Below are 19124 nucleotides of genomic sequence, written 5' to 3'. Positions count from 1 at the left end.
TTAAGACACTGTCCTTTAGTGACTCACCTGCAAAGGAGAGGAAAATGGAACCTGCTTCCAGAAAGTCTGACTCATTACCTTTTATGAGGTTGCAGAAGGGATCTTCGCTTTTTAACAAGCTCTCGAGCAGTTTCCTCTGTAGGTTGTCTTTGTTCCACACCTTGGGAATATTGGCTTAACGTGGGTATAGACGCATCTTGAAATCAAGACGAGGAAGAAGTGGGTACTGGGAGCTTTGTGTGAATGGAGCAGCAGCATCAATGTTGAACAAAGGCCGTTTTTGTTAGGTGAATGTTTGCATAACCGAGGGAACTCTGGTTAGAGAGAGACCAAGCTAGTCTAAGATAAAGACTCAGATAGTCTAGGATTCTGGGAGTCAGCTCCTTCAAGATGGTAGTAACGGATCCTTCCTTCTGTCCCACTAAACAGTCTTGTTTGCTTTGTCCATAAATAAGATACAGTTTCACCAGGCTGATGCAAACTAGAGCCAGCTAACCCTTTGGGGTTTCTGTATTTTTTATATAACTTTAAAAATGTTTGTAATAAAATGAATTCCTTTGACAAAGTGGTAAGCTGTGTGAGGATAAGAATCAGAAAGCCACATAAAAATAGAGAGAGGACACAGGCAAGATATTTAGTGATAACAAATATTAACTGTGGACCAATGGTTTAGAAGGAAGATGTGTGCTTGGGGAAAGTGGAAACAGTGAGTAGTTTTTATACTATTTTATTGCAGTAACACGGCTGTTGGAAGGTCCATTGAAGAAGTGGGTGCCTATTGTCTGTGACCTTTCATGCTTGTCAGTTTATGTTCTCTTGTCCTGCTGTTTAGTTCGAGTCTGATGAAAAAGGAGTACTATATCTAAATGGAGCCATGATTTGGTTATGATTAAAGGTCAACAGAGATGTATGTGTATTTAATCACTACTCACCGCTGATGTATTGGGTTAGACAGCAATCATGTTTTTAAACCATATAATATGTCCTGGTTCCTAGAAAATAAGAACATTATTTAATAGGTTTCTTTTACTAAAAATATTATTAAGTTTAGAGGAATAAATAAGATGAGAATGAGGGGATCCGGGTCTTGACTCCATCACTTACCAGGTCTGTGAAAGTGGCAGCAGGTTTCAGCCCATGCCTCAAGTTTTCCATGTATAAATGAGTTAAAGTGGTCATTTAATAGATGGTATTCTTAATATTGATATTTGAAAGGCAATTAGTTACTTTCCTAGTTTCTGTCAAAATTAATGATAGCTTCCATGACAAATTTTTATGGGTACTTTAAATTATACATTTGCATGTGTCAAAAATAGTTCCTATCATCAACTAGTTTGAAATACATTGGTGGTCAGAAATAGCTTACTGTCATTTACTCACAAGGGCATTTTTCACACATTCTTTGCCAAATCAAATGTGACCAAAATATATTAAGTCAGTTCGCTGTGGTTCATTTAGAATGTTCTACAGTGGTGAAGATGCAAAAATACCAGCCTGTCACTTAGAGAACCATTTTTTGGGACAGTTGAACTCATACAAAATATTTTTGAGGGCTAACTCGAAACTGCTTCACCATTGGCAAGTTTTATGCACCTGTTTTTTCCCTATGCAGGCTCATACCTGCAAAACATAGAGAAATGTTCTTTTCTAAATGGAAAAACTCAGCTGTAGTCTGAATGAATGGGATAAATTATCTTTCTCACAATTATCCATTAAAGGGAGAATTAGAATTAATATTAATCACAGATGTTTCATCAAGTTTTATTATCAACCAGATTGACTGCCAAAGTGCTTTCTGGAAGACATTTCCTCTCCCTCCCCCACCTGCTCCTGAGAACAAACTGTTATTATGGGTCCTTAGATAAAGATTAATGGTTTTGGCAATTCATTTGAGAAAATCTGTATCTTACTGTACATTCTACTTCGGTTCAAGGCATATCTGAAAGCATGGCTTGTCAACTCCCCTATAAAATAAAGACACAAGGTAATGGAATTCTTTCCGCCATCAGAAATAGATTAACTAATGAGCAGCCCAAGGTGCATATCACCTGACTCATAATTTTTAGAATTTTAACAAGCCTTGTTTATAGATAAAATAACCAAAATGCCTATGGAATCCTGATATTTTAGCAGCTATATTTTTATCCATCACCATTAAATTATTTTAATATTACCTTTCATTTTTATGCCAACTCTTTTTAGAATGATTCATTACCAGCTGTGTGACCCTTGTAATAATTATGAATATTTGATAATGCCCCATTCATTTGCCAAGTACACCATAGATGAGCATTATATTCACTTGTAAACAATAGCTATCAGTTCTAGCTAACTAAAACAAATAAAAAATAAATTTTTTCTATGAAAGACATTAAATTTTTTTTTTAACTGAAGACCTCAGGATGGACAGGAGCCCAGGCAGTGCTGGGCATCCAGAACATAGAAACAAGTAAATGATCAGAATTATCTCATCAAGATCCAGCTGTTGGATTTTCTCAGCTCTATCATTTCTTCATTCCTGTGTCACTCGACTCAGGATTCAAGTTCTTGGAAGAAGGAGTTTGATTGGCATATATTGCCTATCCTTTGGAAAGAATGAAGAGCACCTTGATTGACAACCCCATCAAGACTGGGAGGAAGGAAAGAGGACTTCTTAAAATAGTTTGTAGTTTTTGTTTGGTTTTTAGCCTAAGGAAGGTAGGCAGTAATGCTGAAAAGGCAAAAATAATCACTGGCCAAAACAAGGGTATGTGTCAGTGAATAGTAGTGTAGAATATGTGGAATTGTTCAAAGCAAGGGGAAAAAGTCTGTGTAATAAATCCTTTAACTGCAACAGGGCCCAAGCATCAATTCAACACGAATGTTTCTAGTTTGTTGCACAGTAATATTTTATCTTTGTCTAGTACTTTTGCAGGCTTTGCTGTGTTCCAACAGATTAAAGAGTGTGACTCATTTTTCAGTTAAGATTTCTCTCGCATTTAATTGATTTCCTTTATTTTAATGGAGATAATAAGAAAAAGCAGAGACTCCAGACAAATAATAGAAAATAACCTATTTATTTATTTCTGGCTTTATTTCATTGACGACAACAGAATACAGGAAAAGCAGTGGAATGGTTTAAGTCCCATTTCTGCCACTGCCCAACTCTAGTCAAATCTGGGATCACTCATAAAACTGAATCTGTTCAAAGTTAAAATGAAGGCTTTTGGGCTAGATTGGGGGTCCTAAGGAATAAGAAAATTATTAAGACCATTACAATTTCTGTTGTTCAAGTTAAGTTTGGGAAATGGTGAGTTAAAGTTAATTTTCCCCCTGCAAGACTTCTTGGGGCTTAAATATGATAACATGCACTGTAACTCTCCAAAGAGAGTGATACAATATATATTGTTCACCAAACTTGGTAGATTTTGAAACCCTTTTTTCCATTGCAGCATCTTGAGGGACCTTGCTTCCATGGGATGACGTTGTATTATTTATAAAATCCCATTCGGCTTTAAAATATACTTCTCTGAGTAATGAAAAAAAGTGAAATATATTTTAACATCATTCATCATCTAGCCCTTTCTGTCTAGTCCAGCGGTTGCCAGCTGGTGGTCCATGGACCACTAGTGGTCTGCGAGGTCTGAAAGGTTGGCGAACGCAGGTGAGCATAACCAGCCTTTGTGTATAGTTGAACCCACATCCTTGCATCTAATCTTCATTTGAGATGACCAACAAATTATAGGCTAGTTGTCGCTTCTGTCAAAGATTGGGGTGTTTGTGGTGAGGTATGACACTTAGGTTCCTTGGACTGTTCCTGGGAGAGCAGTTTTAAGTTCTTAAAATAACTTTTGTAACTTTTTGTTCATCCTGAACATGAACACAATACTTCGACTAGATCTGACAAATAAGTGGACCATTATGATGCACGTTCAGTGGGTAGTCTGCTGGGTTTTGTTTTCCCTGAGATAAACCTGTGCTTCCTCTGCCATTCTTCTGTTCTTTATTGAACTTCATCACACTTTTATGGACCATTTCTCTACAGTTGTCTTCCAGGACTCATGATCCCACCCGAATACTACTACTTACAAACCTATTCCCAAGTCCACCTCACATCCTTTGATGGAAATGTTAAGTAATACCTTAAGAACGCCTAAGCTGGGTGCCAGAGGAAGGGAAGCACTCACTAAAATGCCTTCAAACGTGGGTCCTCAACATTGATCACCCTATTTCTGCAACGAGTAACTTGCCAATTTCAGTCCCCCGCTATGTAATGCTATGTAATAGTCTTCTCATCTGGCCTCTCATTGTTCCACAAAAGGCATCATGCTGCCCACACAGCTGTGCCTGGGCGTTGTCCCTACGGCACCCTCCTGACTGCTTCCGCTCCCCTGGCCTGTGTGGAAGTGCCCCGGTGCTTTAGATGATCCAGCTGTGCCTGCTGGGCCCAAAGGGTCCCCAAAGCCTGGATATTGTTGGAAGTGACTCCAGGCTGTAGCGGTATAGGGGCTTCCTGCACTGGTAACCCAACACGAAAGGTGAGGCATAGTCCCTACCCCATGAGTTCGGCTCCTTGGTGAACATGGCTGTTTTCAGTAAATGCTTTTTAACTGCCTTGTGTCTGGTACTCTCTTCCAATTACCAAGTGTGTCCAGATTGCCAAATGGCCCTAATTGAGCCTGCCCCCTTGGAGGCTTTCAATGTCTTTGTGCCAAATTTGATAGAGTTTGGCACCTTGGACTAGGCCCTTTGGTGCAGAGTTAATGGAAACCGCCCCCCCCCCCCCCGCCCCTCCCCTGCTGCCACAGCCTCCAACCTCTATCTGCCTGTCAAGCTCCTTCTCCACATTTGTATCTTACTCTCTAAAATGAAGGGTCCTGAGGGCAGTGACTGCATCCTCTTTCTGATCATGGACATAGGGGCACAGGAAGGGAAGCAGGGATGGGTACAGGATTCCAGCACAGCCCACCGAGGCTTTGACAGTGAGGATTCAGCTTTCTGGAACTTTTGATCTGTGCAGACGTAAAGATGATGACAAGGCAGATATTGCTAAGTATTTTTTTAAATTATGCTTTCTACTCTAGAGGAACTTTTCAACTGAAACGAGGTAGAAGAAAATAATTAATGTTGAGTTTTTCCCCTTGAGGAACTATGAACAGGTCTATATCATTTTAAACAAGCATGGCATATGAAAATTCGGATTTTAAGAAGCACAAGTTGCAGCGATCATTCCGTTTACAGAAGTGGAATTTTTTTTTTCAGTAGCCCTGGAGCATTTTAAAAATGATTTGATTTCTAAAAATCCAGTTTGCATATACCATTCAGGATCAAATTGGTTGCAAGAAACAAAAGTAGTTGAAATGATAGCTGTAGGTGAGGGGGAAGAACATTTCTTTGAGAGTTCAGTGAAATTCTCGATGCCTGAAAATGGAGATGAAATGTTACAAGCCTCTTAGTGTGATGGGGGCGATGGGGTGGGGGCAGGGTGTGTGTGGTGTTGCTGAGGCCAGTGGTGGCAGCAGCCCTGGCCGTGGCGGAAGTTGACATGTAGAATGCAGTCCTGTGCTGTGTAGAGAATAGACTGGGGCTGGTAGCTACTTATGAGAAATAACCGTTACATGATTTCATTAGTCCTTCAAATTAGCATCACAGACAGCTCCCACTTGTCACTACTGTGCTTTCTGGAAATAGAATCATAAAGCAAAGAGTTGTAAAGTGCCTCTCATTTTCCTCCAGGAGTAATACCTTAATTGAGACTGTGTCTCTGACCATATATTAGAGAAAAAATAAATCATAACTATGACTGACCTTACGAAGATGCACTAGCCATAACCTTACAGTTATTTAAAATAGTAAAATTCTACTCTTTTCTATAAAAGGGACATAAATGTATTATACACATTGATTTTACATGCACTCTAAAGAATATGTTCAGCAAATAAAAGGTCCAACTAAACTGTTTCATAAATTTTAGCAGAACTACCTATCCTCTAAATCCATTAAATATTTAATTTGTAATAATTTGGTTCTTTGTGTTTAAGATGAGCTTTGAGGACGATGTCTTGGCTCTCATTCTGTCCTCAGTGTTTCAGGTGCACTGTTGTTTTTCAGCTAAGTGTGCCTGGGCTAGATCAGCTTGTTCAATATCCTTCTCTCAGTTCAGCTGAACTCTGAGGGGCTACTTGTCCTCTCGGAAATGCTGAAGCTCCATTTCTACAACTTGTAAAAGGAGGGGACTGGACTAGCTGGGGTCCCTAAGGTGCACAGCATTGAGTTTTGTGATTCAGTGATGAAGCTCACAGGTTGGTATAAGGATGCCCAGTGTTCAGCTCTCGATGATGGGGGTGAGAATCACCTCCAGGTCTGCGTCACCCCCTTATTCATTCTTAGGCTACTCAGGGCTGCTGCTGAGCCAAATAAAGGCCACCAACAACCTGACCTCCCTCTTGGGCTTAATACTTGGCTGACATTTTACCATCACCTGCCTTCACCCTTCACAGGGGTGCCCTGAAAACAACCACTGGGTTATTAGGAGACCCTTTTCCAAAGGTACTTAAAAATAAAATCACTTCCCTTTATGCAAATATGTCTTAGTGCATCTTAATTGTATTTGGGGAAAAAAATAGCCCCACTATCTCTAGAAAAATAAGCCACCTACATTAAGCTTAAGGACATACTTACAGTGCAGGAAACTCACATGCCTACTCAGTTATTGGCTGATTTATGTTCCTTTTTCTACTCCAAACTTGATTTTGTGGGCATTTATCAGTGAGCAAACACACATTTTCTTGGGGTGACCTTGTCTTTCATTCATTTATCCTTCTTGCCTTTTTTCATTCAACAGATGTTTACTGAGTACATACTGCTGGCCAGATAGTATTTTAGACTCTTTGAATATAGTAGAGAAAAAAGTAGGCAAAAGTCTGGCTTTAATAGAACCTACACTCTTCTGGGATAGCAGGGCTGGGGAGTGGGATAAACTGGCAAATAAGTAAATGTGAAATATGTCAGGTAGTTGGTAAATGCTATGATGAAAAAAAATGAAACAGTAGGGAGACTAGAGAATGTAACAGTAGGGAAATTGCTATTTTATATATGTATTTAATATATAATATATAAATATACTTAAATATATACATATAGGATGATCAATTTACATATATACTATACGTGGAGAGAGAGCAAGCGCAGGAAAGGCCTTTCTCACCTGCTAACACATGAGGGGGGAATAAACGGACTGAGGAAGGACCTCATGTGTCCATCTGGCAGAAGGGCATTCTGGGCAGAGGAAACAAAACAGCAAGGGCGTGAGGAGAGGCACGTGCCCCCGTGGTCGGAGCAGGATGAACACGGGGAGCTCTGTAATTGTGTGTAAGGTGTGTGATGGATGGGGTGGGAGTCGTAGTAAAGGTCTGGGATTTCACTCTGAGGGAGATGGGAGCTGGAACCCTGGAGGGTTTTAAACAGGAGTAACATGATCAGCCTCGGGCTCCATCAGAACCACGCTGGACTCTTGTCCATCTGAACAGAGTGGGGCAGAATCCTTTGTTTCTCTGGATGGAATCCTCTGGACTCTGTTCTTTAAGGGGAAGAATTTTAGGAAAATAGATGGTATAGGGAAATGTTCTGTGTGCTGGTGAATAGGACATTTATAGATCAAATACCTACATTACAAGAGAAAAAGGAAAAAAGAGAAACATACAAAGTTGTCTGTGGTGTACTTTATCAATAAACTCATGTAATCGTTGAATTTAAGGTAAAAATGAGTGGATCTGCTGCATCTTTTGTTTTTCTGAGACACCAGGAAAGCCATTGGCTCCGTCTCTGTATAAATAGGCAGGTGGCTTTGGGCTCAGCAAGCCCCTCCCCAACGGAACCCCCTCAGTTGGACTTTGGACAAGAGGAATTTATGCCTTACGTGTTCATTTTGGTGGTTGTGCCACAAAGTTGTCAGCTAATTTATTTTTTCTCCAGGCCAAGGCACCACATAGGTAGGAGCAGGAGCAGGCAAGAGCTGCCCAGATCCCAAGGGATGCCAGGAGGTCGGGCACAGCACTGCCAAGCTGAGAAATCTCTCCTTTCACAGGGGAGCGTGTACTAAGGACACTGCCAACTTTCCCAGTCTTCTCCTTGGAACATCAGGAACAAAACAGTATCTAACAGGGATGCATATGGGTCCTAAGGAGTACGGCAGTTCCAGTACTACAGTATGAGAAGGCTTTCTCTTCACATGCACCTGATGAGGAAGGATGTATAGGGCATATCCCTGCAGGCAAAACCCCCACTCAGTTTTCTTGCTGAAACCTACAGTCAAGTTCTACCAAGTTTTAACATATCCCCAGATATTTTTGGAAAGATTTTTAAGAGCTTCTGGGAAATTATGAAGCCAATTTTTGAAGTAGGGCAGTCATGAAGAAAAGTATGATTTATCCCATAAACTGAGGTTGTAGAGTTTTGGCATTAGAAAGACTTGGACTTGAATATCCGTTCTGCCATATGCTAGCGGTGTATGTCATCAGTAACTACTTATCCCTCTAAGCCTCAGTTTCCTCATCTCTGAAATGAGGATAATAATACCTGCCTGGCAGTACCGTTCTGAGGATTAAACTTAATAAGCCTGGCTCAGTGCCTGGTACATAGAAATATTAGATAAATGGAAGCTATTATAAGAATATTATTATGCATCCTGAAATGAAGTTCCCTCCCACCGAGCTCCACATCAATTAAGAAATAATTTCATGTTTCAAATTTGTATTTGGGTAGGTTAAATAGAGAAAAAGAAACATTGTGGTGAAATAATATTCTAGAGTAATTGGTGCCAAAAGAATCCTACAATACAAAAATATAGGTCTTGTTATTAATCCCTTAAAACAGTCATGTGTAACCATTCTGCGAGAGATTTATTGACTACAGCATTCATTTGGAAATGCTAAACTAATGAGAACTTGGCCATTAGTTGTGATAATGGTCTATCATTTGGAGCGTGTACCGTGTGTACTTATTTGGCCTCATTTCAAAATAATGAATTATTTCAGACTCATTTCATTTCTTGAACATGTTCTCATGATTTAGGTCATGCTTTGGATTATCTAAGTAGTATTCCTATAATCCATTGTGTAAAGCAAACTAGATGATTCTGGGCTATTTTAAGATGGAGAAACGTCAAACATCTTTTTTTTCCAGGAATTGCATAAAGGGGTCACTGAGGCTTCTCAAGCCTCTAATTTATCTTTTGATGCCTATGCTTGATTGTTATCCCATATGAAGATTTATTTTCCCTTTTAAAATAGCTCTACAGAGGGAGAATATACTGCTAAATACTACTGCAAGGGAATGTTTAGGATGCTAATGACTTCTACTTGAGGAGCTCATGATTAAAACGCGAAAGAATGTGGTACTAGAAAGCATGTGACTAACTTTGAAAAATCTCACAATAGGACTGAATATGGGATGTTTTAAATCTAGGATTATAGAATGAAGGTATGTGTGAATACCTATGTTCAATGAGCTGCAAAGACCTCACATTGAAACTTGTTAGTCTAATTGTACTTATCTTTAATGTAGATAAAGTAACTTTTATTATTGGGAAACTGTAATGTGGGATGAACTAAAAGCCGGTGCACTAGAAGGAGCTAGTGTTTCGTTTGCCGGCAACAGGTGAGCCAGACAGTTTCCACAATTGCATCTTTCTGATAAAGACAAGATAGCTTTCCCGTGAGTTCATCACCGGTCCATCTCAATCTCCGCTGGCTGCTTCGAGGCTCAAAGTATATTTCATTTTCTTCTTTTTAATTTAAATCTTCACCCAAGGATATATTTTTATTGATTTGAGAGAGGAAAAGAGAGAAAAACATTGATGTGAGAGAGAAACATCGCTTAGTTGGCTCCCATAGGCACCCTGACTAGGGATCAAACCTACAATTTGGGTATGTGCCCTGACTAGGAATTGAACCCTTGACCAACATGGCTGGGGCTCATACTTTCATTTTCTTACTGCTCATAAAGTCAGGAAAAAGCTGTGATCTTTGGCAGACATTTTTTTCATTTTCTTTTGTTTTGTTTTGTTTTATTGCTTAAAGTATTACAAAGAGTATTACATATGTCTCCTTTTTTTCCCCCCTTGACCTTCCCCCGGCCTCCCCTACCCCCCAGTGTCTTGTGTCCATTGGTTATGCTTATATGCATGCATACAAGTCCTTCAGTTGATCTCTTATCACCACCCCCTCCCCAAACCCTCCCCGGGCCTTCCGGCTGTAGTTTGGCAGTCTGTTCGATGCTGCTCTGTTTATTTATTAGAGAGAGAGAGAGAGAGAGAGAGAGAGAGAGAGAGAGAGAGAGAGATTTTTTGTTCCACGTATTTATGCATTCATTGGATGATTCTTGTATGTGCCCTGACAGAGGAGCAACCTGCATCCTTAGCCTATCAGAATGACCCTCTAGCCAAGTGAGCACGTGGCCTGGGTGGCGGGCATATTTTTTCCATTTATACCCAGAAAAGATCTGCTCTTTGGTTCTTGTGTTAAAGACTAACCTTCTAGGGTCATCCAAGCAGGAGTACAAGTTGTGTGTCTCACGTTGGTAGAAATTGTGCCTTTCTCCCCTGGTGTAGTCAGCAGTCCCCGCTCCCGCCCTGCGTATGGGTTCTGGAGCATGACCTGGTTCAGGGCCTGGCTGTACAGGAGAACTAATGAACATGTCATGCGCGTCTCGAGTTTTCCGGTCTCTGGCACAGCTGTGGCACTTTGCCCCCCCTGCTGGGAGGCACAGCATGCTGGCCATTTGTTGGCAAGTTCATATTTCACACTGCAGGGAATTGAAATGATTGAACAGACAGAAGAAGAGTCTTATTTGCAGTAGCCTGCGTATCCCCAGACTCTGATTTGGCATAAAACATCTGCTTCATGATCTGCTTCAAGGCCAGTTCCTTTCCTCCCACAAAGGTTACGACTTCAGGCAAGCTGTGCTTCCACTGGCAGGAGGAAATTTGCCCGAAGACTTGATTTAGTCTGAATCAAAGCATCCCGCCACAGAATTTCTTTTTTCAATTATCTCCGAAGAGGCAACCAGACTTTAAATGTGCCAGTATCATAAAGGCAAGGAAATAAGGCAGACACTTCTCACCCTGTTGGTAATAACAAGGCAAGGTGCATAGACAGTTGTGCATCCACACCCAGAAGCCTGTGAGACTCACCTGGCCACCTGCCAACACACCTGTCTTGGCAACAGAATACCATAGGTTTGGCCTTCGGTTGTGTTTCGGCCCATCAGCCTGGTCAGTAAGCACCACGTTGGTTTTAACTGCAGTCTTTACATCTTTCAGATTATAAAAGCCAATCGGCATGAAGCGGAATGTGACTATTACTATTTTTCATAGTGAGAAAGCATCATGTAGCCTTTGTTTTGTAGTATCCTAATTACTAATTATATTTACCCACGTGATTTTGTTGTGCATCATCATAAATTTTGTCCCAGACAGCCCTCCCTAGCCTTACAGACATATACAAAATTAAATCCTGGCATTTTATTATGCCAGAGCAATTAGATGCCATCCTCATAATGAGAAATATGACATCTTCATCTCTCTCTTCTATATTTTCCCATTCTTTTAATGCGCACATTTACCAGACTTTAATACAATCTTCCTCCTATACATGCAAGGGTTCACACACACACACACACACACACACACACACACCCCTAATTGAATATCTGCATATCTGCGAGGAGTCCTGTGGGTGAAACTGTGTATTCATCTTCTTTAGTTCTTAGGCCACTTTGGTTTAAGAGTAAGAACTGTTGCTTTTATGAAGTGCCTTTTTCTATAAAGTCAGAACCTCACAGCAGTGCACAGAAAGCCGATGGTTTAAAGGAGCTAAGTAGAGTCTTTAATAGAGAGAGCTGGGTTGTAAGTGTTTTTGTTCCTATGGAGCAGATAGATTTGGCTCCATCTGTTCCATATTCATAACAAAGGAGCGCACTTACAGGAGGGCTGACTTCCCAGCGCTGCCTGGTAATGATCTTTTCACCGGAATGAAAGCATCTGAACCCAGTGGCATGGCCCTGCAAGAAGCAGCTGGCAGGATTGCCCTTCAGAACCCCGATTTCCTTATAACTCAGGCTGACGTCAAATTTCCCCATCTATAGAATGAAAAAAAAAAAAAAAGACCAATTTCTCATCTTCCTGCCGCACTGTGTCATTGGGAAGTTCAGAATGTATGAGTTTTTACCACCCCCTCTGGCAACCAGGAAAGATTTGTAATTAGATAGTAGGGAGGGAGGGGGAAGTTTGCACTTTGAAGTATCTAAAGGTATCACAGGGGAAAGGATATTCTTTAAACTGTTAGGTTGAATCTATTCAGACTTTTTTTAATCTTTTTAAAACTGAGGTTAATGAATAGAAATATGAGTTACACCAAAAAAGGAAAACCCCTGTTGAGTCTCATAATTAGCAAACTCAAAGCCAATTTCAACTGAGACCTCTTTGATTAAAAAGATAAGTTGACCCAAGAGTCCCTACTTTTTCTTCCACTAAAGCAGAAGAGAAATAGAGTGAGGGTTTTTTTTTTTTGCCCAAAATGCAGTTATGCAAAAAAAAACACCCCAAAACACCTTTCTATTTGTATGGCATGTAGAGTCAGCACTGAAATGTAAATAATTTCTTAAAACTTAAATAGGGCGTCAGTATTCATACTATATGGCTAGTGGGATACCTGTATTTACATACTAGCTTCACAGATTTCTTAAGAAATAGGAACATATTTTAAAGGATGGTTATCCTTTTCTCCATTCTGTGGACTTTTACTAGAAGCTCCTAAAAATACATCGATTTATTTAGTATACTCCACGTTAAAGTTATCATTGTAATTCATCAACATTTGATTATCCATTTTGGTACCATCTGTTTGCTAAACTAGGGTTTTTCACAAATCTAAAAGTAAACAAATCTCTTAAAATGTTTGCAGCAGCAATAAAGTGGGCAAAATGTTCATCTAGCCGTGAGATGGAAACTCCTGTAGCAAGAGAAAATATTAAAGTAAAATTCACAGAGAGGGAAAAGCGCCGCCTAGCAATCTGGGAAGATCTCAGGTTTCTAGAACACCTGGGTCTCTGGTTATTTTTTGTAAAATATAGACCGGAATATTTCTGGCTTATTCGATTTTTACTTCGTTTATTTATTCATTTCTTCAAGAACATTTTTTGTGTGCCTGCTTTGCACCCAGCACTGTGTTAGGTTTTAGAGACATGGCAGTGTATTTAAAAAGTGATCTCTGCTTCTGGAGCTTACAGTTTATTTGGGACATAGACAATAAACCAGGAAACAAACAAGTCTCTAACCGCCAGTCATGCGAGGGCCTATGAAGGTGGTCAGATGTGGTGCTAGGAATATGGAGAGGGGAGGGTAGAGAGCTTTCGGTGGTGACCCTGGAGGCATCTCTGGGAGGCAGCATGTGAGCCATGACATGAAAGGAAGTATCAGTATGAATTTCTGGTGCACAGAGGATGCTTTTTGTCCATAGGAAAGGTTATTTGAAAGGTTAGTTTGGATTTGATATTTGACTTATTAAAATTAGAAATTAAAAAATAGGATTCTTCCTTAAAATGTCAAATGTAGCCTATTGAAATAAGTTTACACATCTTATAGTTCTATAGTATAAGATATATTTAGCTCCATTTACAAACTTGGTTCATTAAACTCCTTTAACTATTAAAGATTCAATATATTATTTCCTTCTTAAGATCTTAAATGGTTTGACTGTAAAACCTTCCAAGTACGTAAGTAATTCTTAGCTTCATAAGAATTTAAAGAAATTCTTAGCTTCATAAGAATTTAAACTGAAAAATATGACGAAGTTTTTATTTTTGTTCTCTTAAATGTTTTAAAACTAAGTGTCAATCAGCTGTTCCATTATATATTTTAAATAGGAATTACATGTCTGACCTGTTACTCTGAATGGCCGAAGTTTGCCCACACTTTAAAAGTATTAGTTTCACATTCTCAGATACTTGTTTAGCACAAAAAGCACTAGCTCTGTGGTTTTGATTTGTATGAAAATGCCTGTAGTTAAATTTTGAACTCAGGTGTGGCTAAAATTGGGGCTATGGCCTCAGGTCATGAGTGAGGCTCTGACTGATGAGAGGCTCAGCCAGAATGGCTGCACCTGCACCTGTGCTCACACCACCTCAGCCTCACTCCTCTGTACTTAACTTAGAGAAGCCCATGGTCACAGGACTCTAGCATCCCCTTGCCTTTGTTCTCCTGTTTACTCCAGGGGCTTGCAGCCCCTCCACAGGCTGATCACTTGATGGATTCTGCATATTTTGGGCTCCAAAGATACCCCACATTCCTTTCATTTACTTCTTATCTCTTGGGACCACACACTCACAGATATGAAAATGATACCCATTTGAATGTGTTTGAATTTTGTATGTTGCTCCGAGCTTTGGCTGACTAGTAGGTCACAGTTTCCAAGATCCTTCCTGAAGAAGGAGGCAGCAGAGAGGGGAGAGGAACATGCCAGGAAAGGGGGATTTAAAAAAAAAAATTCTTTGACATTCACCACTACTTCTCTCTTTGTTTTTCTTTCTCATTCTAAATCTGAGTTTTGGTTCATATTTGTCAACAAATCATGTTACAGCTACACTAATTTTTTTAAACTCTAGACTCATTCTTCAAATCTTTACTGAATATGTTATGAACAAAGCAGCAGGCTCCTCAGAACTGAGAACCCTGCAGGGCTCCTGACCACAGGGAACTCGAAACTCTAGAAGCAGAGATGCTATGTAATAGCAAAACAGGATGGTTACGTGATTGGCGCAAGTACCCAGAAGAAAGTTATTGTGTTGGAGAAATGTATAGTATAAGATATATTTAGCTCCATTTACAAACTTGTAAATGGGAGATAGCTCAAGTGGCCAGAGGGAACTGGGATCTTGAGAGGCAAAGGAAAGGTCACATAAGAAAAGGGAGATGGAGGAGGTTCTGGGAGGAAATATTGTTGGCACTAGTTACTAATGTGGATTGAAGGAGGGAAAAGAGTGGGGGAGACGATGGGTGACCCGGACTGCTGTTCCACGGGGTGATGCCTGCACTGCACAGCCACTGACTTTAGTGGAAATGGTCCTACTCAAAGAGCAAACGGGAATGTAGCCCCTATCATTAGCTGTATGCACTTTGTAAATAATCTTCATCAAGGAAAGCATTGTTGGTGTAAAACATGTTGTATAATCCTGGTACCTCAATGACTCTTTCCTTGGTAGAACTTAGTAGTCTTCTAAAGAGAGAAGTTAATTTGTTCAGGCCTCTAGGGTTCCATTAAGGACCTGGTGTACAAAGGCGTGGCCACTCCTGCCTGGGTACTTATCTTACTACCAGAAATGGCAGATGGGGAGAATGTGGGCGACTGGCCAAGAAAAACCACCACAGAAATAATTGATTTGTGTAAATAGATGCAAATATGATGCAAAAGTATATTGAAGACAGGAATAGGAACCATACCCCTAGACAAGGATGGGCACGGTCAGGGTTGGCATCACCTCTGGGCTGGTTTTATTGAGTGCCACCGCTGAGGTCCGTCTGTGTAGCTGCACAGGCAGTCTCGGCTCTCATCTCTCAGCTCCCAGCCGTGTTGCTTGTCTGCAGCATCTACGTCCTCATCCTTGGTCAGCATCCCTCTAATGCAGTGGTTCTCAACCTTCTGGCCCTTTAAATAGAGTTCCTCATGTTGTGACCCAACCATAAAATTATTTTCGTTGCTACTTCATAACTGTAATGTTGCTACTGTTATGAATCATAATGTAAATATCTGATACGCAGGATGGTCTTAGGCGACCCCTGTGAAAGGGTCGTTCGACTCCCAAAGAGGTCGCGACCCACAGGTTGAGAACTGCTGCAATGGAATAGCAAGCTCCCATTCTTCAAATGAATGCAAAAAAGAACTCTTAGAACCTTGGCATGATTTTCAAAAGGATGGGATCTTTCATTGCCCTTTCTAATTCTCTAAATTCTCTCAGCCCTGCTTTAGTTTATATCCTCACATACTAAACCCCTTCACCACCACCTTATGCTCCCCCTCCCCCCAAATAAGATCTATGGTAGAATCTAGTTTTTCTAATTTAGGCTAAAATGAAGGGTCACATTTGTCCCACTTGTCCCATTGATTTTCCTGATGGCTCATCCATACCATTTTATCCACATTATCCATGACCAAATCCCCTCTCCCTCCTACAGATCCGCAGTCAGACTAGAGCCCGCTTGCTGAGGGACACTGCATGTGGAGGGAGCACACTGACAGAGCTGACGATATCCATTGTGGAGTCGTGACATGATCATCTGGCTCTATGGGGATCCAGCACCGAGTTTCCAAGTGCAGTGTAACAGTCTAGTGCCCTCTAAAGTAGGTCAGGCTTAATTTTTTTCCAAAGGGGAAGGCTTATAGGGAAAGTGGGGCCTAGGTGGGTTAAGCAGCTGATGGAAAGGCACAAAATACAGGAGAATAGGTGAAAGTTCAAAGCATCATGATGCATGCACTAAAACCACTAAACTGTGTCCTTTCCAAGGCACCTCACAAGGAAGAGAAGGATGAAAGTGATTATGAAAGATTCAAAGAAAGATTAACTTTTTTTCTAGAGGCTTCTTTGAATTGTATTACCTTGATGACTTATTAGGAATTTCCTGCCATGCTACATTAGTGCGATATGATGACAGCATTGTTTCTGTTAATTCTGTACACGTGAGTAATAGGATTCGTGGCTTTCTGTGCTTACCAGGTAGTAGTCACCCAACAGCATGTCACACGGGTGGCACAGGAGCCTGTGGAGAAGTTCCTCGCTGGGATTCTAGGAATTCCGCCTTCTGTCTGAGTTTTTGTTTTTGTTGTTATTTTTATTGTGGATTCTAGGTGAAGGGTTTTTGTAAACCAGTCAGTCTGCTTACCTGTCTTCTTTTGTCAGATTATACCTATCTGGTGCAGCAGGTGAAATTCACCAAAATGACCACAAACAAGAGAAAAGAACCATCTGACCTTCATGGCCAGGACTGTCATTTTAATAGTGTGGCCTTAGGCCAGCCGAGATCTCAGAAACCGATTTCAGCACTAGTCTATTATAGGAAACTAATTTTTTCCTAACTGTTCAAAGATGTTCAGTGATTTCTTTTTTAAATAGTAAAATATCCAATAAGGGGCTTAACTGAAGCTCCTCATGTTGGGGGTTTGACTAACAATTAAAATGACATGTACATGTCACCTTGCTTTCTCTGCCTGTGTGGACTGGATGTCTCCAGTCATATCATAGAAGAATGAGATCAAGCCTAGGTTCAGAATCTGAGATTTAAGCTAACTTTAACCTTTCCTTAACTATAGAGGGAATTGTAAAAGCTTTCTCTGAAATCCAGGTTATTTCTTGCTCATGCCTTACTGGATATCAAAGTACATGGGACAAATCATACGCTGATTCAGGAGGCAGTAGAAACAAGTTTGTTGTCTCCGAGCTTTAGAAAACAAGGACAAGTTTGCTCACACTTCAAACAAATGTGTATAAAAGCATGATAATGCCCTATTTGTTTATTCCTACAAATCAGTGGAAAGAAACTTGTCCTCAGCCTTTTATTTGAGGTTGCTAAGAAAAAGTAATTGATCTACAGAGGCTCAGCTGCAGGAATTTAAATAATATTCCAGTTAGCATTTACAGTGAGAACTGTGCCCGAGGGGGGCAGAGAGGTGGGGGAGGGGAGCAGTGGGTGCCTGGTGGCACCTCCTGTTTTCTCTTTTGTCTGAGGCTGCACAGCTGGAACTCATTTTACTTCCCTTGCCCTGAACTCTCCTCTAATTATTGGTCCCTGTTTCAGTTCCCTCGTGTTGTAACCAAGTTTTAGCTTGCAGTGTGCGTTGTTTTACCCCTATTGTATTGCTGGAAACACACCACCCTCTTCCTTTTCTAGTTTTTAGAAAAGAAACATCTCTAGAGCCATATCATAGTGTCTAATATGTGCATGACATTTTACATTTCTCCAAGGCTTCCACCTTCACTTAGTAACCTCATTTTCAAACTTTAAGTCTGGGACTTTGACCTTAACCTGCCAGGGATTGAAGTCTTGAGACACTGCGGGCTGCAAGCGGTGAAATGTGTGGGCAGATGGAGCCAGCTCCCATGGATGCCCATCGGGTGCAAGTTTGGTAAACCTGGGGCCAGGAGCATGTTAATAAAACGTGTGACTTCTACAATCTCAAAAGGTAGAATCGAGACATACATTCCATCATGACTGGAGATTATGTTCTTCATGTGAAATTAGGCATTGTGCTTGTGCTCTTTTTACAAGGGGCAGATGGCCAGTGGCAAGTTGGTGCTGGGGTATTCTTGCCTAACTTTTGTTTTAAGACTTTTTCTGAGGGTGTGGTAACCATTTTCCAAGCCGTCCATTTGGCTTCAGTTAATCTCTGTCCTATTCCCCACTCTCTACCCACATACACAAAATGGATTTAAAAAAATATATATTTTATTGATTTTTTACCGAGAGGAAGGGAGAGGGATAGAGAGTTAGAAACATCTATCAGCTGCTTCCTGTACACTCCCCACTGGGGATGTGCCTGCAACCAAGGTACATGCCCTTGACCAGAATCAAACCTGGGACCCTTCAGTCCAAAGGCCAACACTCTATCCACTGAGCCAAACTGGTCAGGGCCACAAAATGAATTTTATTGATTCACTAGAGGCCTGGTGCATGAAATTCATGCACTTGGGGGGGGGGTCTGTGCTCTCTCTCAGTCTGGGAGCCCTTGGGGGATGTCAGACTGATGGCTTAGGCCCATAGGCTCCCGCCACCGCACTTGCCAGCCGTGAACCCAGCTTCTGGGAGCGCACTGAACACCTGGGGGCAGCTCCTGTGTTGAGCGTCTGTTCCCTGGTGGTCAGTGCACGTCATAGTGATGGGTCATTTCGCCGTTAGTTAGATTTGCATATTAGCCTTTTATTATATAGGATTATATTCTAGAAGACATTTTCAGTAGTACCATGTATTTGCATCGGCTTAACTTTTTCAGCATTTACTGTGAAAGGAATATGAGTGCTTAATTCTGCCATCACCTGTCTAATTTGCACATATCTGTGTTGTATGTTAGACCACATGAAAAGCTACAGAGGAAAAACTA

The 19124-nt window shown here is 40.8% G+C and overlaps 1 protein-coding gene across 2 annotated transcripts in view; it reads left to right on the top strand.

Annotated features, from left to right (window-relative positions):
• EFNA5 (ephrin A5) overlaps nucleotides 1–19124 on the top strand; it is a 277007-nt gene that overhangs the window by 243172 nt on the left and 14711 nt on the right. The gene's annotated exons all lie outside the window — the stretch shown is intronic.

This window comes from Myotis yumanensis, unplaced genomic scaffold (genome assembly GCF_028538775.1).
Source record: "Myotis yumanensis isolate MYYU_CA2020_CCGP unplaced genomic scaffold, mMyoYum1.0.hap1 SCAF_4, whole genome shotgun sequence".
NCBI classification, from domain to species: domain Eukaryota; kingdom Metazoa; phylum Chordata; class Mammalia; order Chiroptera; family Vespertilionidae; genus Myotis; species Myotis yumanensis.
Note: the sequence above shows the minus strand (reverse complement) of the source record. Positions and strands in the feature narration are given on the sequence as shown.